The following is a 23,419-nucleotide window of genomic DNA, read 5'->3' on the forward strand; positions in this document are numbered from 1 at the left end:
AATTTAAATATTGTGTGGTACACTGAACTAGATTATTATTCATTACAAAGCTCATTCCTCTACTTCTCAACAGTTTCTTGAATACTTACTATGATGTTATTTCAAATTTTAATTTAAAGGGAAATGCCAACAAATGGCTGTTAGTTTAAGGAGTCTGTACCAAATGTTGTAAAATAGAATAATGCAACGTTTATGTCCTTGTTATAAAATCATAACAGAATATATAAAACTATGTAAGAAGATTGTAATTATAATCATTATGAATTTACTAAATACATGTAGAGAGGAACATAAATATCCTGTTGTCTTTCCTTATGCATTTTTGTATGGTTAGTAAGATGTTGTCATAAATACTGAATATTTTAGTTTACTTCTGTAGTTCTCAGCTGTAAGGGCAGTGTGACATATAAAATATCCTCCTGCTACAGCAAATACTCTAGCTTAGTTGGTCCAGGGTGGATCCTGAGTGTCTCTATTTCTAGTATGCTCGCAGTTTATGCCAATGTTCTAAGTCATTAAATAATAAGGTCTTAAAATATTTCTGGTACAAATTAGAAACATATATATATCTATCTATATATATGTATACACAAACATATATGTACATGTGCATATTAATATTAGTAAATTGCATACTATTAACTTAATATTATAAAAATTTCATGTTTGATAATACAGAATTTATCATAGATACATTTTAAATATTATTAAAATTAAGCATAATTTATTTACAAAAATTATTATTTTAAAATTTCATATATTTGATCACATTTGCCTGGGCTTACTTTCCCTATCTTCTCTCAAATCTGTCCCTATCTCTGTATCTCCAAACTTCATTTATTCCTATGGATTGTGACATTCCCTGTAGCATGTTTGACTCAACAATGTTATATCCTTAAGGAAATGCCCATTTTGGCAGCACATATACTAAAATTGGAACCCTTAAGGAAAAATGACTCCTCTCCCAGCAGTTATTGTTTTTGAACATAATAATAATTCATTAAAAGCAGGTTTAAACTATGCCCACTAATAGCAGTGAGTTGTCTACTAGGACCTATGACATATATAGGCATAGGTTTTTGGCTCCATTAATATCTCCAGGCATGGATTACATCTTATGGAGTGACCCTTAAATTCAATCAGAAAGTGGTTGTTTATTCCCATGATATTCTTGCAGCTAATATACAGGTATATCTTTCCTGGACAGTCATATATTTTTTTGCCCCAGGATTTAGAGCTGGATAAAAATGATTAATTTTCTTCTCCTTTTATGGCACACATGACAATTTTCTGCATTATGAAAGCTAGCCCTTAGGAAATCTTTTTGGTAGCCTATGGGTGTCCAGGAAGATATGCTTGTATTACAGGGTAACTATATGTAAACTATATACGTATATATTTGAGGAAGTTTCTGCAATATTAGGTTTCCATTTTCCTTTTTGAAAGATGCTAGTGTTAGATATTGCTTACCTTACACTCCATCTTCTACTCTGACTTCCCACCCTCTATGTGCCCAGTGTGGAAACTGAGGCCTGGAACTAACTGTGGCCAAGCCAGATGCTATGTCCTCACCTACCATACTCCCTGGTTCCTCCAGGTTTTTTTGCACCATGCCTTGTGATGGATCCACCTGCTTCTAGATGTGCTGCACAGACCTACAGGGTGTCCTGAGCTGAGAGATAATGTAAAATACATCATGTAGCTCAAAACAATAAAAAACACTCTTTTTAAGAGTATTACAATAGTTTTAGAACTGGGAGGTGGTGGCTCATGTCTTTAATACTAGCTCTCTGGAGGCAGAGGCAGGTAAGATCTCAAGGACAGCCTGGTCTACAAAGTGAGTTCCAGGACAGCCATAACAGTTATACAGAGAAACCCTGTCTCTAGAAAAAATAGTTTTTGGTTCTTTGTATAATCTAGATATTAACCTTCTCTTGGATGTCTATCTGGTTTTGTTATTTTCCTATTCTACTGGCTTATTCTTCTGTGAAATGGTGGTTTTCTTTCTAATGCCCCAAGATTTTAATATTATGAGGTTCTACATATCAATTATTGGTCTTATTGCATGTCCTACTGAATAGATTTGGTTAGTTTAAATTTAACTATCACTGTTTTTTCATAGGCAAGTGGGCAAGAAGAGGAGGAGGAAGGATTGTTGGAGCCAGAAGGTTAGAGGACACCAGGACAATATGCCCACAGAATCAACTAGGCAGGGCTCCTAGGGTCTCACAGAGACTGAAGCAGCAATCAGGGAGCCTACAGGGGTCTTCCTTAGGTCTACTGCATATACGCTGTGGTTGTTTAGCTAGGGGTTTTTGTGGGATTTTTAACAGTGGAGTAGAGGTATTTCTGATTCTTTTGTCTGCTCTTGAGACCCTTTTCCTCCAACAGTTTTGCCTTGTTGACCCTTGCTTGATTAGGGCTTTATGTCTAGTCTCACTGCATCTTGTTTTGCTGAGTTGAGTTGCTATCACTGGGAGGCCTGTTGTTTTCTGAAGGGAAACAAAGGAACAGTGGATCTTGAGGAGAGGAGAAGGAGAAATCTGCCAGATACGGAGTGAGAGGAGGCTACAGTCAGGGTGTTGCAGTCAGGATGTATTGCATGAGAGAAGAGTGAAGAAAAAGAAAGAACAATGGGAGTAAATAGAGAGAGAGAATGAGTAAAAGGTTACTGAAAACCTCAAAACTAAAATAAGAAAATTTAAATTCACTTTTCTTCTTTGTGAATTGTTTATTTTTCTTAATGGCCAAAGATTTCATAGCTACATCTATATTTCTCAAAGAATAAATAAATCATCTTACAATTTTCAAGCATTCCTTAAAATAGATATAAATACGTATTTTGCTGTGTGAACTTATGAGCATGTTTGCTTGTTTAATACAGTAGGAAATAGAAAATAAAAGAGAATCAATATAATATAATGTGAATCTATAGAAAAATACCCAATTGATGACTTCTTTTAAAAGGGATTATCATTTCAGATGATAGGACATTTTTTTCAGTAGATAATCTCACTTCATTTTAGCCAAGATTGTATTTTATTACACATTTCGTTATTTCTAGGAAACCAACAATTATAAAAGCAAGCTTTCCCACCATTGTCTAGTTCTTATGTATCCTTGGAAGGTTCAACAGTGTTTACTTGGCTTTCATCCCCAGAAAACTCAGGGTTTTCCTATATTCTTTTTTTTACTCAGCATGTAGACAGAAACATGTGTTTGTAAGACCCATTTTCCATAAAACAAAGCAAACACCCAAAAGCTCCTTTTTCCCTTTTCTTTTATAATACTTAAGATTTTATTCTATTATTTATTTCTTACTATTCTTCAGTACTGTCTTATTTTCTTTACCACACAGTTGGTTTTCAGGTAACCACATTCTAGTGGTACACATACACATGACTAAAGTTCTCAAATTAGAGTTCATTTTAATGGTGTTAATTGTCTTCTAACATTTGCTTATTTTATTCATTACAGACATCTTCCTACCTAGGATCTACATCTATAATCATTTCTTCATCCTCATAACCCATCTGGTAAGACCTTTTTAATATTCCTCTCTATGAATAAGCTTTATGAATAAACTTACCCTTTCCTAACTCATAATTTTTGTGTCTTAAAACCTACCAGTTTTCATTCTAAATGTAAGACACATCTCTCATGCCTTCATCCTTTAGTTTTGCCTGACAATTCCTTCTTCACACAAATCTGATCATGAGAGTTCTCTATTAAAACAAGTTCAGTACTTTCTCCTGCCTAAACCGTAAAATCCACACTTTCAAAATAATACAATTCCCATGTGTTTATCTTTTTAGCTTGTTACCTTGTTTCCAAGATCAATTTTCATTCCCTCTCACTCATGTACTTTCTACAACTATAAGAAAAATAGTTTTAAGTATATAATAGGAAAAATAATTTTATAGTTAAGAATCATCTTTTAAACTATAATGATAAATTCTTTAACAAAAATAATGATAATAACACCTCCAGGAATAAACTTATTAAGAAATAGGTGAGATGGATGAAAGAATTTTAAAATACTAAAGAGGTTTAAAATTTTGCATAAATTCGCTTGCATGGGAAGATCCAATTGCCATTATGTGTTTTTCCATTGTATTACACATCATGTGATCCAATGAGTTTAAAGTTAATTGGTTTTAAGTTCTCATGAAGGAACAAATTCTAAGAATATCAAGTGAATTATAAAAAGGTATGAGAAAATATTAACTATAACACCTAGGGAACATGAATGGACAAACAACCTAGATTATACTATAGAATTAGCAGAAATGCTATATAACATTATCCATTTTTAGCATATTTGTGTACCCACAGTTCAGATTATTTTGGTAGAGTGTCAAGATGTTATCTGCTACTGTAGGTAGCCTTTACTTTTTGAGAAACCAATTGCATCCCAAGTTATATCATTCCATCTGTTTCCAGCAGTGCTTATAAGAGGCCATTATAAGTATGCCTCACATGCCAGTCTATGAACTAAGTCTCTGCATTAGTGCTCAGGGTGCATTTCCCATTCCTATAGTCATGTCTGAGTGAAACTCTAATGCTTTATTGTCATACCCAGCTCTGAGAAGCCCCTACCTATCCCAAGTGAGCTTCACATGCCTGGGCTGGTTAGTGTATGTGTGTGTGTGTGTGTGTGTGTGTGTGTGTGTGTGTGTGTGTGTGTGCGCGCGTGCGTGCGTTCGTGCGTGCGTGCGTGTGAGAGAGAGAGAGAGAGAGAGAGACAGAGACAGAGAGAGAGACAGAGACAGAGAGAGACAGAGAGAGACAGAGAGAGAGACTGTAATTTTCTAATTCTAAATGAGCAATTCAGGTCACCTTTTACTGAAAGCTTCTATATCCATAGAAGCTAAGATTTCTTCTAACTCGTACTTTCTGGTGGTGTTTTACCTCAAGTTGGGTGCTCCATATACTGATAGTGTTTTACGACCATACATTTCCCAAGTGAGAGTCTTAATAGTACTACTTACACCAATCATAAAATGTATGTATTTATATCTTGCTTAACAAGACCCACTTTATATTTCTTAAACCAATGTAATGACTCACTAATACTGCTTCAAGTATAGTTCTTAAACAAGATAACTTTTTACAGTGTATGGGGACATCATATGACCCTTGGTACCCCTTGAAAATTTATTATCTGTTCTTTGTTTACTCATTAGCTTGGCTGCTGTTGTAATTTTAAATTAAGCCTCAGAAAAATGAGAAGAGGCATGCAATAGAATTCTGTGTAGCTTATGAATGATATAGACAATGGGTATTAAAAGGTACAAATGTCTGGTATCTACAAGAAAGCTCACACACTAAAGGAGACAGAGTGATTTATGGATGTCAGAGATAGCATTGTATATCCAGAAAATGTTCTCTCACAGCATGTCGTAATTTCAGTAATTCTGATTTTACAGAGATATTTATTTGTGCCCTGAAGAATTTGATGCTATACAGAGGACATTTCATAAAGCACAGTTAGACAAAGCTTAGTTTAAGAGTAAGCTGACAGCTATGTCATTTAGTCCCTTGAGCTGAGTGGAAACAGACTGGAAAAATAGCATGGCCCACTTTAGAGACATCAGTTACTTGTCCGTTCTCAAAATCATCCAAGAGAAAGCTAGTGTAAGACAAGGGATTAGAAAGAAAAGCATATATATATATATATATATATATATATATGCTTCTTCTACTGTTTTAAATAAATAGGTGATATCAAAATCAGTGTGAAGAGCCAGGAAGTAGCATGGAGCATGCTATATGTTGAAAATTATAGGCTGAGGTGACAAAGTTGCTGAGGATGTAAATCAGTCTGTATATAATCTCTTAACATTTTTCCATCATGTTGCTAATATAAGCCTAGCTGTAGAATAGGGAGTAAGATCCCTCTTACTGGAATTAAATATATATATATATATATATATATATATATATATATATTATTCAAATCTTTCCTAACCAAATCATTTTTAAATTTATTTATTAGTTCTAGTTAGGGAACAAGCTTGTTTCACATGTAAGTCCCTTCTCCCTCTCCCTCCCCTCACCCCCATCCTCCCCCACCCCAACCTACCCCCCACCCCATCCACCCACCACTCCCCAGGCAGGGTAGGGCCCTCAACAGGGGCTCTGCAAAGTCCACCAAATCTTCCTGTGCTGGTCCTGGGCCCTTCCCCATGTGTCCAGGGCCAGACTGTAACCCTTCACTGGGATGGGCTCTCAAAGTCCCTTCTTGCACCAGGGAAAAATACTAATCCACCACCAGAGGCTCCCTGGAGTGCAGAAGCTTCCTTATTGACATCCATGTTCAGGGGTCTGGATCAGTCTTGTACAGGACTCCCTGAAAGCATCTGGGGTCGATGTGCTCTCCCTTCTTCAGGCCAACTGTTCCTGTGGGTTTCTCCAACCTGGTACAGACCCTTTCGCTCTTCATTACTCCCTCTCTTCAACTAAATTCCCAATTTCAGCTCAGTGTATTTCTGTGGATGTCTGTATCTGCTTCAATCAGCCACTGGATGAGGGCTCTGGGATGGCATAAAGAGAAATCATCAATCTCCATTTTAGGGGAAGGGCTTTTAGGTTATGCTCTCCACCATTGCCTGGATTGTCAGATGCTGTCATCCTTGTAGGTCTCTGGAGATCTCCCTGGTTCCAGATCTCTTCTCGGACCTATAGTGGCTCCCTCTGATATGGTATCTCTCAACCTGCTCTCTTTCCTCTATTCTTCTCCCAACTCAATATTTCTGCCCCTCCATTGCCTCTCCTCTACTCCTCACTCTTCTCTTGCCTTTATTGTAGCAACTCCCTCCTTCCTACCCTCATGCTCCCAATCAGTTCAGGAGTTCATGCCACTTCCATTCCTGGGGACCATTTATCCCTTAGAGTCCTTCATTTTTCCTAGATTCTTTGGTGAAGAGGATTATAGGCTGGTAATCCTTTGCTCTATGTCTAAAATTCATATATGAGTGAGTACATACCATGTTTGTCTTTTTGTGACTGGGTTACCTCACTCAGGATGGTTTCTTCTAGTTCCATCCATTTGCCTGTGAATTTCAAGATTCCATTGCTTTTTTCTGCTGAGTAGTACTCCATTGTATAAATGTACCACATTTTCTCAATCCATTCTTCAGTTGAGGGGCATCTAGGTTGCTTCCAGGTTCTGGCTATTACAAACAATGCTGCTATGAACATGGTTGAACATATGTCCTTGTTGTATGAACATGCACTATTTGGGTATATACCCAAGAGAGGAATGGCTGGATCTTGAGGTAAACTGATTCCCATTTTTCTGAGCAACAGCCATACTGATTTCCAGAGTGGTCGTACAATTTTGCACTCCCACCAGCAATGGAAGTGTGTTCCTTTTTCTCCACAACCTCTCCAGCATAGATTGTCATTGGTGTTTTTGATTTTAGCCATTCTGATAGGTGTGAGGTGGTATCTCAGAGTTGTTTTGAGTTGTATTTCTCTGATGGCCAATGATTTTGAGCACTCTCTTAAGTGTCTTTCAGCCATTTCAAATTCCTCTGTTGAGAATTCTCTATTTAGTTTTGCACCCCACTTTTTAATTTCATTGTTTGGTGTTTTGGTGGCTAGCTTCTTGAGCTCCTTTTATATTTTGGAAATCAGACCTCTGTCAGATGTGGGATCAGTGAAGATCTTTCCCTATTCTGTGGGTGGTCGTTTTGTCCTACTGACAGTTTCCTTTGCCTTGCAGAAGCTTCTAAGTTTCAGGAGGTCTCATTTATTAATTGCAGACCTCAATGTCTGTGCTACTGGCGTAATGTTCAGGAAGCAGTCTCCTGTGCCTATTTGTTCAAGGGTAATTCCCACTTTCTCTTCTAGAAGATTCAATGTGGCTGGATTTATGGTGAGATCTTTGATCCAGTTGCACTTAAGTTTTGTGCATGGTGACAGGTATGAATCTATCTGCAATTTTCTGCATGTCTGAATCCAATTGTACCAGCACCATTTGTTGAAGATGCTATCTTTTTTCCATTGTATAGATTTAGCACCTTTGTCCAAAATAGGGTATTCATAGGTGTGTGGGTTAATATCAGGGTTTTCAATTCGATTCCATTGGTCTATCCATCTATTTTTGTGCTAATACCAAGCTGTTTTCAGAACTATGGCTCTATAGTAGAGTTTAAAGTCGGGGATGGTGATGCCTCCAGAAGATCCTTTATTGTAAAGAGTTGTTTTGCTCTCCTGGGTTTTTTATTTTCCCATATAAAGTTGAGTATTGTTCTTTCAATGTCTGTGAAAAACTGTGTTGGATTTTGATGGGGATTGCATTGAATCTGCAGATTGCTTTTGGCAGGATTGTCATTTTTAATATGTTAATTCTACCTATCCAAGAGCATGGGAGATCTTTCCATTTTTCTGGTATCTTCTTTAATTTCTTTCTTTAAAGTCTCAAAATTCTTATTGAACAGGTCTTTCACTTTTTTGGTTAGTGTTACCCCAAGATATTTTATGTTACTTGTGGATATTGTGAAAGGTGATGTTTCCCTGATTTCTTTCTCATTGGATTTATCTTCTGTATATAGTAGGGCTACAGGTTTTTTTGAATAAAACCTTGCTGAAGGTGTTTATCAGCCATAGGAGTTCCCTGGTAGAGTTTTTCAGGTCACTAATGTAGACTATCATGTGGTCTGCAAATAGTGAAAGTTTGACTTCATCCTTTCCAATTTGTATCCCTTTGATCCCCTTTTCCTGTCTTATTGCTCTAGCCAGAACTTCAAGTACAATATTGAAGAGATATGGAGTGAGTGGACAGCCTTTACTTGTTCCTGATTGTAGAGGAAACGCTTTGAGTTTCTCTCCATTTAGTTTGATGTTGGCTATTGGTTTGGTGTATATTGCGTTTATCATGTTTAGATATGTTCCTGTTATTCCTGTTCAGTCCAATATCTTTATCATGAAGAGATGTTGGATTTTGTCAAAAGCTTTTTAAGCGTCTAGTGAGATGATCATGTGTGTGGTTTTCTTTTTCAGTTTGTTTATATAGTGGATTACATTGATGGATTTTTGTATGTTGAACCATCCTTGTATCCCTGGGATGAAGCCTACTTGATCATGGTGGATGATTTTTCTGATATGTTCTTGGATTTGGTTGGCCAATATTTTGTTGAGTATTTTAGCATCAATGTTCATGAGGGATATTGGTCTGTAGTTCTCTTTCTTAGTCATATCTTTGTGTGGCTTGAGTATCAAAGTGATTGTAGCCTCATAGAAAGAGTTTGGCAATATCCCATCTGCTTCTATTGTGCGGAACAGTTTGAGGAGTACTGGAGTTAGCTCTTGTTTGAATTTCTGGTAGAATTCTGTAGTGAAGCCATCTGGCCCTGGGCTTTTTTTGGTTGGGAGGCTTTTGATGATTGCTTCTATTTCATTAGGGGTTATAGGTCGATTTAAACTGTTTATCTGATCTTGATTTAATTTTGGTAAGTGATATTTATCCAGAAAGCTGTCCATTTCCTTTAGATTTTTGAATTCTGTGGAGTACAGTTTTTCAAATATGACCTGAAGATTCTCTGGATTTCCTCAGTGTCCCGTTGTTATATCCCCCTTTTCATTTCTGATTTTGTTAATTAGCATGCTCTCTCTCTGCCTTTTGGTTAGTTTGGCTAGAGGTTTGTCTATCTTATTGATCTTCTCAAAGAACCAACTCTTTGTTTCATTGATTCTTTGTACTGTTTTCCTAGTTTCTACTTTGTTGATTTCGGCTCTCAGGTTGATTATTTCCTGGCATCTACTCCTCCTTGGTGTGTTTGCTTCTTTTTGCTCTAAAGCTTTCAGTTGTTCTGTCAATTCTCTAATGTGACTTTTCTCTAGTTTCTTCATGTGGGCACTTAGTGCTATGAACTTCCCTCTTAGCACTGCTTTCAGAGTGTCCCATAAGTTTGGGTATGTTGTGTCTATATTCTCATTAAATTCTAGGAAGTCTTTAATTTCTTTTTTATTTCTTCCTCAACCCAGGAATGGTGCAATTTTATGTTATTCATTTTCTGCGCAAATGTAGGTTTTCTGCAATTCGTATTGCTGTTCAATTCTAGCTTTAATGCATGGTGGTCTGATAAGATACAGGGGGTTATTTCAATTCTTTTATAGCTGTGGAGGTTTACTTTGCTGCCAACTATGTGGTCAGTTTTTGAGAAGGTTCCATGTAGTGCTGAGAAGAAGGTAAATTATTTTTTGTTTGGATGGATGGAATGTTCTATAGATATCTGTTAAACCCAGTCGGGTCATAACTTCTTTCAGATCCTTTGTTTCTTTGTTAAGTTTCTGTCTGGTGGTCCTGTCTAGTGGTGTAAGGGGGGTGTTGCAGTCTCCTTCTATAGGTGTGTAAGGTTTTATGTGTGGTTTGAGCTTTAGTAATGTTTCTTTCACAAATGCAGGTGCCTTCGTATTTGGGGCATAGATGTTCAGGATTGAGACTTCAACTTGATGGACTTTTCCTGTGATGAGTATGAAATGCCCTTCTTCATCTCTTTTGATTGCTTTTAGTTTAAAGTCTAATTTGTTAGATATTAGGATTGCTACACCAGTTTGTTTCTTGAGCTCATTTGATTGGAAAATTTTTTCCCATCCTTTTACACTGCGGTATCGCCTGTCTTTGAAATTGAGGTGTGTTACTTGTAAACAGCAGAAGGATTCTGTCTTCGTATCCATTCTGTTAGCCTATATCTTTTTATGGGTAAGTTAAGACCATTGATATTTAGGGATATTAATGTCCATTGTTTACTGCTTCTTCTTTGTTTTGGATTTATTGTTGGTGTTTTCATTGCATGTGTATTTTGCCCTCCTGTTTCTTTTTGTGTTTGGTAAAATTAGATTATCTATTGCCAGTGTTTTTGTGAGTGTAGTTATGTTCGTTGGATTGGATTTTTCTTTCCAGAACCTTCTGTAGTGCTGGATTTGTGGATATGTATTGTTTAAATCTGTTTTTGTCATGGAATATCTTGTTTTATCCATCTATAGTGATTGAAAATTTTGCTGGGTACAGCAGTCTGGGTTGACATCCATGCTCCCTTAGTGCTTCTAGGGTATCTATCCAAGACCTTCTGGCTTTCAGGGTTTCCATTGAGAAGTTGGATGTGATTCTGATTGGTTTGCCTTTATATGTTACTTGGCCTTTTTCCTTTGCTGTGCTTAATATTTTCTCTTTATTCTGTAGATTTGGTGTTTTGATTATTATGTGTTGGGGGGAGGAGGGGAGAGACTTCTTTTTTGTGGGCCAGTCTGTTTGGTGTTCTGTAAGCTTCTTATACTTTCATAGGCATATCCTTCTGTAGGTTGGGGAAGTTTTCTTCTATGATTTTGTTGAATATGTTTTCTGTACCTTTGAGCAGTGTTTCTTCACCTTCTTCTATACCTATTATTCTTAGGTTTGGTCTTTTCACGGTGTCCCATATTTCCTGGATATTTTGTTTTAGGGATTTGTTGGGCTTGAGTTTTTCTTTGGTTGATGAATGTATATCCTCTAGTGAGTCTTCAATAGCTGAGATTCTCTCTTCCATCTCTTGAATTCTATTGGTTATACTCACATCTTTAGTTCCTGATCATTTATCCAGCCTTTCCATTTCCAGCATCTCCTCATTCTGTGTTTTCTTTATTGTGTCTATTTTAGCTTTCATGCTTTGAACTGTTTCAAGAACTTCCTTCATTTGTTTGGATGTTTTTTCTTGGGTTTCTTTAGATTCTTTAAGAGATTTGTTTATTTCTTGAATTTTTTGGTTTGCCTTTTCCTCTATTTCATGTAATTTTTTGTTTGCTTTTTCTTCTATTTGTTTAAGGGATTTTCTTGTTTCCTCTTTAAAGGTCTCTATCATCTTGCTGAAATAATTTTTGAGGTCTATTTCATCTTCATGCTCTGTGTTGGGCTTTTCAGATCTTGCTGGAGTGGAGTCCCTAGATTCTGGTGGTGTCATATTGTTCTTTCTGTTGTTGAGTGAAATCTTATTCTGTCTTCTTCACACATCTTCTTTGAGTGGGTGCAGGTGGGGTCTCTCTATCTAATCTTGTGACCCAGTGGTGTGTGAGGGCCAGCAATTCAATGTCCACAACTCTGGATAGTCTTGCCTCTCGTGGTAGTCTCCTCACTTCTTGTGGATCGGTTTGCAGAAAGAGATGAAATACTGGGGTGTTTCCAGATTTAGGGAGCTCCTCCTTGTCTGTGTGTGTCTACCTCAAGCAGGCAGGTGCAGGCCTGGGTGGTCGTGGTGAGTGATGGTTTGGGTGGGGGTTGGGTAAGGGCAGAGGTTCACTCACCTTGTTCCTGGGTAGGTCAGTGGAAAGGGATGAAAGCCTGGGGTGTGGGGGGGCAGGGGTCACGGTGAGTGATGTTTTGGGAGGGAGTTGGGTAAGGGCAGGTACTCATTCACCTAGTTCCTGGGTCGGTCAGCGGAAAGGGATGGAAGAGTGGGGTGCTACCAGATTCAGGGAGCAGGGAGCTCCTCCCTGCCTGGGTGTGTCTACCCCAAGCAAGCTGGCGCAGGTGGGGGGATGGTAGGGGTAAATGATGTTTTGGGCAGGTGTTGTGTAAGGGCAGAACTCACTCACCTAGTTCCTGGGTCGGTTGGCGGAAAGGGCAGAATTATATTTTTGTAGGCATAATATTGGAATTGATATAGGACATGAAAGAAAAATCAAATAGTAAAACTTTATTTTTATTGGTTAATGAATTGTATTATTGATTTTTCTATTAGTAGAATTATACCTAAGCTGTCGTTTAGATGATTGGTAACACTGGCCAAATCTTAGATGCTAACAAGGAAAACTATACTGTGTTTAGGTATGTCTCTAAGTGAATGATATTGATTAGAGACAAAAAAAATTAGATATTACCTTTAAAAAATAGAAACAGTAACCCAGAAAGACAAATAAGTTATATATTTACTTATACATGGATTTTAGGGTTAAGTCAATGATAACCAACCTGTAATTTGTGGAACCACAGAGGTTAGTTATAGAATAAAGGACTAGGTTGCTGGGAGCAGATAGATCTCTCTAGGAAAGGGAAATAAAATAGATAGTTATGGATAGATGGGGGAAACTACCACAAGATCCACCAATTCCACTCTTAGGCATATACTCAAAAGAAGCACATTGATACAACAAGGACATCTGTTCAACTATGTTCATAGTAGCATTATTTGTAATAGCCAGGACAAGGAAACAACCTAGATGCCCCTCAACTGAAGAATGGATAGAAAAAAATGTGGTATATTTACACAATGGAGTAGTATTCAATGGGGGAAAAAGGCAATGGAATCTTGAAATTAGCAGACAAATGGATGGAACTATAAGAAACCATTCTGAATGAGGTAAACCAGTCACAAAAAGACAGGCATTGTATCTACTCACTCATAGTTGTTTTAAACATAGAGTAAAGGATTGCCAGCCTGCAAGCCAGGCTGTTGGAGAGGCTGGTAAACAAGGAGGACCCTAAAAGAGACATACATGGTCCCCTGGAGAAGGGGAGAGGTACAAGATCTTCTGAGAAAATTGGGAGCATGGGGGGAGGGGAGAGAGTGCTAGGAGAATGAGAAGGGGAGAAGAGGATAGGTGAGGAATACATGATGGGACAGGGAGGTTGAGTTTGGGGAAGAACAGAAGAGAGCAAGATAAGAGATAATATAATAGAGGGAGATGTTAAAAGTTCAAAGAGAAATCAGGCACTAGAGAAATGTCTGGAGAGCTACAAAGATGACACCAACTAACAAACTAAGCAACAGAGGAGAGGCTACCTTAAATGCCCTCTCCTGATAATGATATCAATTACTAATTCATATGCCACCGTATAGCCTTCATCCAGCAGCTGGTGGAAGTAGAAGAAGACACCACAGCTAAACCTTGAACTGAACTGAAATCCAGATGCAGAGAAGGAGGACTGATGAGCAAAGGGGTCCATACCAGACTGGTGAACCCATAAAACAGCTGACCTGAACAAGGGAAAACTCTTTGTTCCCAGACTGATAGCTGGGAAACCAGCATGGGACTGATCCAGACCCCCTGAATGTGGATGTCAGTGAGGAGACCTTGGGAATCTATGGGGCCTCTTGTAGTTGAATAGTACTTATCACTACTGTAGGAATGAACTTTAGGAGCCCATCCCACATGGAGGGATACTCTCTGAGCCTAGACAGAAGCGGGTTGGCCTAGGCCTTATCCCAAATAGTATGACAGACTTTGAAGAACCCTTATGGGAGGCCTCACCCTCCTTGGGGAGCAGAAAGGGTATGGGATGGGTAGGGCATTAGTTGGGGGGGGGCAGGGGAGGAAGGGAGGGAGAGAGACCTGGGATTTACATGTAAAATAATTTTCTTCTAATAAAAAAAGAAAAAAAATTGCTCCAGTCTTCAGGGATTCCTTTAGGACACAATTGTTAGTGCAGCTTGCTATTGCATTTCAGGAGCAGTAGATGGTATGGAATGGCTGTCTGTAACTGAGAAAGTGTGACTTGCTTGTAAGAGTGGGAAGAATGTTAGCATCCATTAGCTTCCATTAAGTTTTACCCTAGGTGACGTTGTCCAATCCACTGTATTAACTCCATTACTTTAATTAAAGTTGTAATGTTTAAAGGGAACAAATATGGATAAATGAAACGTTGCCTAAAATATAGTTGTTACTATGAAATTGGTAACCACAAAAGGCAAAGGTGATTTAGACATTCAAAAATAGAAACAACAAAACAAACAAACAAACAAACAAACACGATTAAAAGACAGAAGAAATAAAGTCAAAACACTTGCCTGGTTCCCTGACTTTCACTGTCTACATAAGAATCATCCATCAAACCCCATTGATACATCTTTTATGTTTTTCATACTTTTGAGTTTCCTTATGTTTTTGTTTATGTTTTCTCTTTCACGTCTATATTCCATTCCAACGCAACAGTTACTATAATTGTATGATCATCACTAATATACACTCTTATTTGGCAGGTTAGATGCAGTATCTTCTTTCTTACCCTAATATTTCATGTTGACTATGTTAGGCTTTCTCTGTGGCAGCAATACTGATCTCAAGGGTTTGGGATTGGGATTTTACAGCAAGATTTTATATTTTAGGGTGATTTTGGAGACACTACTGAAAACATTCTGGTACCAGCTTTAATTGCCTGCACAGGGGAAGGCCTCCTCATAAAATAGAATTTTGCATTATTTGTTAAAAGCACACCATTATCATTTAAATTTGTCTCAAATTAATGCTTTTTCTTAAAAATCTTTCAACTAATTTTCTAACTTGTGATACAAAATAAAATTTCCAATATCACTAACAAATATACTTGTTTTAGAGATTAGTGATAAGTGAATATTTTCATTCATAAAGGCATGAACAATAAACACTGTTGCAGAAACACACATACCTTAAGTAGATTCCTCCCCTAAATGTAAATGATTGCCTTAAATCTAGTCAGTTTCAGACCAAAATATATATTTCATTGTGAATTAATATCCTTACTTTTTTACCAGTAGTTCTTTATAATTCTTGCTGTAATTTTAGAATTTGCTTCAAAGTAAAGGTATCACAACATACTTTTTTAACAAAGAAATCAGATTATTTAAATCATATAGATGAAATGCACTTTTGATTCATCATCTAGACAAACTAGTTCACTTTTTCATGTGCTTCAAGAATCCCTTCATAACTGACACCTTTGCTCCATGCACTGTGTTTCCATTCAGTGGAATTCCTGTTTAGTTGCTGACATGTCTTCTGCTGATTCATCTCCCTCAGAAGATGTGTTTCTTAAAGCCAATCTTTTCTGATTGCTCTGACTTTCAGCATGGGGTCTATACCGTTCATCTTTCAGACTTTGCATTAGTCACTTAAATCAGGCTTGTGTAGCTTCTCGTTCATCTGTGTCTTCTAAACCAACTTTCAGCTTCTGGAGGATTAAGATGTAAGAGCTTCTTCTCTAACTTCTTTATTTCTCCCACAGTGTTTGTATATTCAAGTATATTTGTTGCATTGATTTGCTTTGTGTGGACAATGTACATCTCAGTGTTTATCAAAGGAGTGCATCGAGATGACCTGCAGGGTGTAAAAGTGAAAATAATGACACTGTAGCCCAGGTTTCTTAGCTCTACTATATTGTTCTAAAATACAGAATGTGTATTCAGCTTCTAATTCATTTAAAATATAACTCTTATTTCTTCCTGTAATATAGACATGATTGCCTCCTTTGGTGCATACAGTATTAGTGAGGAAGGCTAATTGCTACTATCAATTACCTGAGAATGCAGGTGTTTTATCATAAAATATTGACCCCTGGCCTATTTTGAAGGTGATGTTTATCTGAGTTTCTCTAAAGTAGCAGCTTTTACTGAAAGGCTACAAGAAGTATAAAGAATTACATCTCTTATAATCACTAGTAGTGCACGATCTAATTTTAGTTGCCAAAATGTTGGAGAGTATGGATAAATCATTGGGAAAATGAAGTGTGGGCTGTATTTCATTTCCAGTATTCATAAAATTTCCATAGCCATCAAATCTTTGTTCTTTTTTTTACTTCCATAAATATATTATTGGTTGAAAATTTCATCATAAGACTGTACAATAAAACAGACAAACAAAGGAAGTAAATACACACACCAAAAAAACAATCTCTATTGTCCCTTATTTTGATACTATCAATTCAACTTCAGGCAAAAGAGATGGTAATTTATGCTCTTGTTTTAATAAGCATTCCTAATGTTGCCATGCAAATATTGTATTCATGATTTCCTCCTTATTGAGATGCTATCTAGGAATAAATATGCTTTTGGGAAATCTCATAAAGTGAACACCTCTATCTGAGATCACATTTGGTTGTTTATCTTGGCAATTGGTAGCTACTTTCTTCTCTAGTGAAACAAACTTTATTTTGTGTTGATTTGAGATGACTTTGATGAAATTTATTGGAGTGTACTGTGTGATTGGGATGGATGTGCTGGAAGTAGGTTTCCTGACTGGGGGGATGTTTAAATCATGGTGTAATTCATTCATTTACTAAGTTTTGAGCACCTCTTTGTGTAAGGTACAGTTTTAGGTACTGGGCATAAAAATGGGTGTTACAAACTTGCCACTCTTTGAAATGTACCAGGGAGAAAGAGCAAACGATCTATACACTTGATAAAGTGTCATATTGTGTAATACCCTGAAAAATAATCAGGTTAGGGTTGTGGTGAGTAATAGAGTAATAGTGCCTTTAAATAGGTCACCAGGGAAAACCTTTCTGTGGAGGGAGGAGTCATTTGCATAGTGTCGAGTCCATCCTTGACCAGCAAGAACGATGCAACACCGAGGAATCTTCTTCATACAGTTTATTTGGGAACCTTGATTTACAGTGAATGGCAGCCCTGGGTAGAGGAAGATGGGGCCTGATATAGTCTACATGTATCAATCATCTAATCCTACATGGCGCGCCAGGATAGGTTGTCTCCAAGCAGAATTAAGAGGATACATGGCCTTTACCAAATTAGGAGTTGTTTACCCCAGAGAGCATTCGCTGTTGGGCTGGCGGAAGGTGGAAACCGGCGCCATCTTTTGGGCGTGGTACTTTGCAGCTCCCAACAGCATAGGAGGAAGGAAATCTCAAGCAGAGAAAAAATGGGAGTGAAGTCCAGGGCAGGGTTGTATATTACAAGATGAGACAATAACAGAACACACTGTGCTGCTGAGGGCTCTGGGCCTTCTGAAATGATTTCAAACTGAAGTAGAAGGAAATGGGGCCAGGAGAGAGAGGTGTTACAATACCATATCAAGAAGGCAAGTATGTGATGGGGTTGGGAGTTTTCATATTGACCTCTACTAAAGATTAAGCTCTAAATCCTATTGCATTTGATAATCAATACTGTACATACACAGGTTCAGGGTCATTCAGGGCACTTTCCATTGACAGAACTCAGGCTGTTTCCTATATTTTGATAAAAATACAAGTGGAAGATATTTTATTCTACTATCTGGAGAAATTGAAAAATGGCAATTGCCTAACAAGTTCGATTAGCCTCTATGATACCACCCGTAAGCATCATGGGTCCAAACTGACTCATTCTAAACAGAGTTTTTATACCCTCTAAGTGTAGCTCATCACTGGCCAGGTTCATGAGCTGCATGCAGAATACACTGGAGGATTTTAGTCCTTGTGAAATAAGAACTTTTCTGATGTTATCTCTCCCTCCTGATAAATAGATCATTGCATCTAATGTTTTCTGTATGCATATCAATGAAGATCTACCTCAGGAATTCAGGCAGAACATTTTAGATGAGATAATCATGGTACTATATGCTTGAATGAATAAAACATGTGACTTCCATAGTAATGATCAGTATGCGTAGCCTCACTCAAAATGCATTCCCTATAAATTCTATTTGGCATGATTCCCATGGAAAAAAAGGAAAAACTGGTACAGCATTATCAAATAATTTCTTGGCTGAAAAGACTTTCCATTTCAACTATGCACTGATAAGAACTAAATCTTCTTAAAACTCTACATGTGATGAGAGAATAAATTGTCTGCACATCATCTTGTTAAATGAAAAAAAAATGTATTAAGTGGAACGGAATTTAAGTGATCAGGAGAGAGTATCTGAATCAGAGTCTCTTGAGCCAGTGAAGTTTCAGGTCAACTCCACCACAGGAGCATGTTATATTTATACTCAGAGAAAATGATGTGGTATAGGGAAGGGAGAGAGGGTGAGAGGGAGGGGATAAGAGGGAGGGGGTGAGAGAGAGAGGGAGAGGGAGAGGGAGAGGGAGAGGGAGGGGAGAGAGAGAGGGAGAGGGAGAGAGGGAGAGGGAGAGGGAGAGACACCTAAACTTCTGTTGTTGGAGTATGCTTCATACTGACACAGTTTGTGTCCAAGTTCACACCTGCATGAATGTGGAGAAGCTTCCCCATGGTCCTGGAAAAGACTTATGAAACCAGGAAGCTCCAAAACATCAGCTTTGATCACTCTGAAGCACACTCACCTTTGGCTACTTGGCAAACAGCTCTGCTCACTGGATGTGACAATAAGGAATGACACTGCTCATCTTTCAAGTTTCAGCAGCATGAGGAAACCCTGCTATTTGAGATAGTCACCAGCAGAGATTTTATCCAATTATACACACAGTGCAGTTGAAACTTGCTCTCACTCAGCAGTCAGAGGACATTAATCTATTCATTCAGTGTACTTCACTGACCAATGCAGATCTAAAAACTAAACTCCATTCCTTCTCTTTCATTAAAAGCAAAGTGAGCACATCTGAAGCCCTGGACAGGGAAGGAACTCTTAGACCTTGCCAAAATAAGTAAAGAAAAGAAAAGAAAAGAAAAGAAAATTCATCTATTTCCAGCAGTGATAACTCAGTGAAGACAATTTGGTGTAAGAGCATATTTTGTTAAACTAACTGGCTAGTTAATTTTATTGATTAATTAAACAGTTAATATTGGGACAGGGTCTTCCTATATATCAAGCTGGCTTTGAACTCACAATGTATCAAAGACTGGCTATGAATTTATAACAGATCATTTTTGTGCTTGGATGCACATGGATCATCATGAATGGCTTCGAATACTCCAAAATTTGAGAAATAAAAAATTACAAATATTTGGAAGCTTCTTTTAAAACTCTCTAAAGTGTGAAGATAATGTGATGAGACTGGGAACTGCAACAGGTGACTAAAGAGTGTTAAAAAGGGGAGAGTTTAGAGTCTTCTCGGGATTATAGGAATCTTCTAAAATCAGGCCTTCCTTGGGATGCATTATGCTATAACTTAGCATTAAATAAAAACAACTCATTTTTTATGAAGCAAACTATGGGTACACACAGAAACACATTAAGGTTACTTTTATTACCACATGTCTGTTCTTTCCATTATTGCATACTGAAAAATACCAACCCGAGTTGGGCTTATAGTTGAATGCTTCTAGGGGAGGGGCAGGTATTTTTCACTGAGGGTATGGCAACCATTTGGTTTCCCAGGCTTTATTAATGAGAAAAAGCAACATAGAAAATGACCTGCACTGAACTGCCCATTCCAGTCTTTTCCCGTGGAGTCCCAGCACATCAGTCTAAGTTTTGAAACGGCAGTCTGGTCAAGCATGATGACACTGATTTTAAAAAGCAGCCCTTACCTTTATGAGTTACATCTTGACAACTCAATGATTTCAATATTTTAATAGTTTCAAGGTATAATATTTTCTGAGTGCTATGTAGGTTTGATGAGACATAAGAATGATAGGTCTTGGATCATCCCTTTATCAGTTTAGCTGATACCAGTTGTAGGCATGGTCCTGACATCCAGTGAAGGCCACTTATCACAGCACTTGAAAGATGCTTATTTGCCTGTCAGTTAGCTGAGGACATCACTGAGGCTACTCCCTTAACTGACAGCCATTTTCAAAGAAAAAAAGTCATATCCAACAAGATAGCAGTCTCCACACAGCAAAGCATGCACAACAAGCACTATCTCCTTGCAGATGTTGCTCCTAACATGTTATTTTATTAAAAGCCTGAAGAAATACCTAATATATAAGTGCCAAACCCAAATTACCATGAATCCTGCATAATCATTTCAACAGGTACGTGGCACAACAAGCAAAGGAAGAACATCATGATCACCATATAGACCTTATGATTTGGCAAATGATAACATTTTTTAGAGATACCTTTATTTATCCTACAAATACAGATAATTCAAGAATTTGTGGCCATGTAAGTATATGCTTCCACCTCTTTTCTCTTTTCAAGATATTTTAAAGACTAATTAAATGTTGGTCCTGCCAACTTTCCATAATGTATGTCTTCCTGGTAGCCTGGTGCTTCTTTACTGTGTCATTGTTCTCAGATCTTCGACCATGTTGTGTCTCATTTATCAGATGTGAAAATTAATTTTTTCCAGCTGTAGTTTTTCTTCTCAATTCTATTTGGACCTTTTGGAGTTCAGCTTTAGGACATATATTGCAGTGGGTCATTCCAAAAACTTAACTAATTTAAAAATCCCCAACAATGTGCCAGTGACTTCTTAGACACATAGCTACGCACTTTCACAGGCATGTGGTTCTTTAATATCTATAGACATTTAAGTTATATTACCCAGTGTTGCAGGAAAGATGTGTTGCTTTGTGAACCAGGCTGCCCTTGAACTCACTGAGATCCACTTGCCTCTGCCTCCCAGGTGCCATTACCATCCTGCCTCATACTTTTGTTTTAAAGGCTCAGACATATTTCATACTATGGAGCTTTATTAAGGAACTTAATAACTCTAGGAGTTTGAAGATGGCTCTGTAGATTACAGTGATTACTGTATGAACATCTGGACCTTTGTTGAATCCTCATCAGCCATGTGTAACCTCAACACTGGAGAAGGAGGCACAGTAACATATATCTTCAGGCATTCATGGCAAGCTAGTGTATCCAAATGCCAAATTAAAAGTTCACTGAGGAACCTTTTCTCTAAAACTAAGGCAAAGAAAATAGAATGAGACATTCACCTTTGATATTCACATACATATGCATAAGTGACTATTTCCATATCCATACAGCTGAATGTTTACACACACACACACACACACACACACACACACACACACACACACACACACAGCACACAACTCTGGATTCACCCCTATCACTAGCTAAGTAAACTTGAAAAATATTTTTATAACTTCTTTTCCTTGTTTTTAATAGTACAAAGTTTATACACTATATTTTAACCATGTTTTCCCTCCTCAAACTCCTTAGAGATCCTGAGATGCTTCCTACCTCTTACCCATTCAACTTTATATTCTCGGTAAATAAAAAATACAGAAATGGAAAACTAAAATAAAAATAAAAAACCCAATAAGCTAAAACAAATGAAATGAAACATCCACAATAAAACCATACAGTCCATTTTGTGTTAGCAAAACTGCTCGGAGGTGTAGCTGATCTACTCACAGACACTCTATGGAAGAAAAATGATTTCCCTTTTGCCAGCAAGATCATTAGACCTTCTTTTCTTAACATATTAGTTGTAAAATGAGATGACATTGATGCTGAACTGGGTTGTCAAAAGCCTGCAGTATAACATGCCAAGGTTTTATTGCCACTCTGTGATATATATCTTACTCCTGACTCCCCATCTGTGAGAATGACACACTACAGTGGTAGAAGAAAGAAAGAGAATGTGAAAGATTACTACCAGAAATAAATGAAAGAGCAAGCCCAGTGCCTGATTGACCAAATGATACCTGTATTTCCACCAGGAAAGACAGCTTCCACTCCATTATTTGTTCCTCCTCCTTCAGGGGTCACAATTACACCATCTTCCATCCTTGCCCATCATTCTAGCCCTGGTATGCTGCCATGCCAATACTCTATATGAGAGATATTCCTGATGCCAATGATGGCTCTATTTCTTTAGGGAACAATGTCAGTCTTGCTCACTTTTTTATTGCTCTGATAAAATACCATGACCAAGGCAACTTACACAAGGGAAAGTTATTTGAAACTTACAGCTACAGAGGAGTAGGAATCCATCACCATCGTGGTGTGATGCATAACAGCAGACAGGCAGGCATGGCACTGTAGCAACACCAGTGAGCTCACATCCTGGTTCACAAATAGAAGACAGAGAGCACAATGGGAAGCAGAGAACACATTGGGCATCATTTGAAACCTCAGGCCTGACTGCAGTGACAGACCTTGGCCAACGAGTCCACATCTCTTAATCATTCCCCTATAGTTCCACCCTATAGGGACAAAGAATTTAAGAATATGAGCCTCTGGGGTTCATTCACATTCAAGATGTCACAATGCCAGTGGGACTCACACCTGGAATGAGGCCACCTATGGGATGCTACATGCTTGTTATGTTCAGGCCTCTAAAAATGAGCCCTCCCATTCATTGTATGACAGTGGTCACTTCCTGGCATGACTTGGACAGATAAGAAAGAATAGATATGTTCTTTATCAGTTTTGCATTATTTGTTTTGTTTCACAAGGGGATCATAATGATGTACCTGCTTTCTCATGGCATGACAAGGAAGATGTCTTCTGCTTCATAGCAAAGAGAATAGTGTTGGAGAAGAGAAGGGGCATAAAATATGTTTGCATTGTGAAATGTGAAGATAAATTAACTTCTTTAGTTGAAAACACATTCCCCTTTAACACTTCTCTTCATTCTAATTGTGAAGGAGCTGAAAGAAAAAAAGAGATAATAATATCTAGTTTTTACATTGTCATGGTTAAGATTGATGCATATGAATTATAATGATGTTACTCATGCATTGAAATTTTAAATATAATTTCAGCTATTTTCATATCCATAAATATTATGTTTTATAACATGTTGTCCTCTAACATAGACCAAGCTGACTTTGAACATAGACTACTCCTTTCTCTGCCTCCCAAGTGCTGAGATTGTAGTTGGATGCCAGCATTTTCTATGTCA

The sequence above is a fragment of the Cricetulus griseus genome (genome assembly GCF_003668045.3).
Source record: "Cricetulus griseus strain 17A/GY chromosome 1 unlocalized genomic scaffold, alternate assembly CriGri-PICRH-1.0 chr1_1, whole genome shotgun sequence".
Lineage (NCBI taxonomy): Eukaryota > Metazoa > Chordata > Mammalia > Rodentia > Cricetidae > Cricetulus > Cricetulus griseus.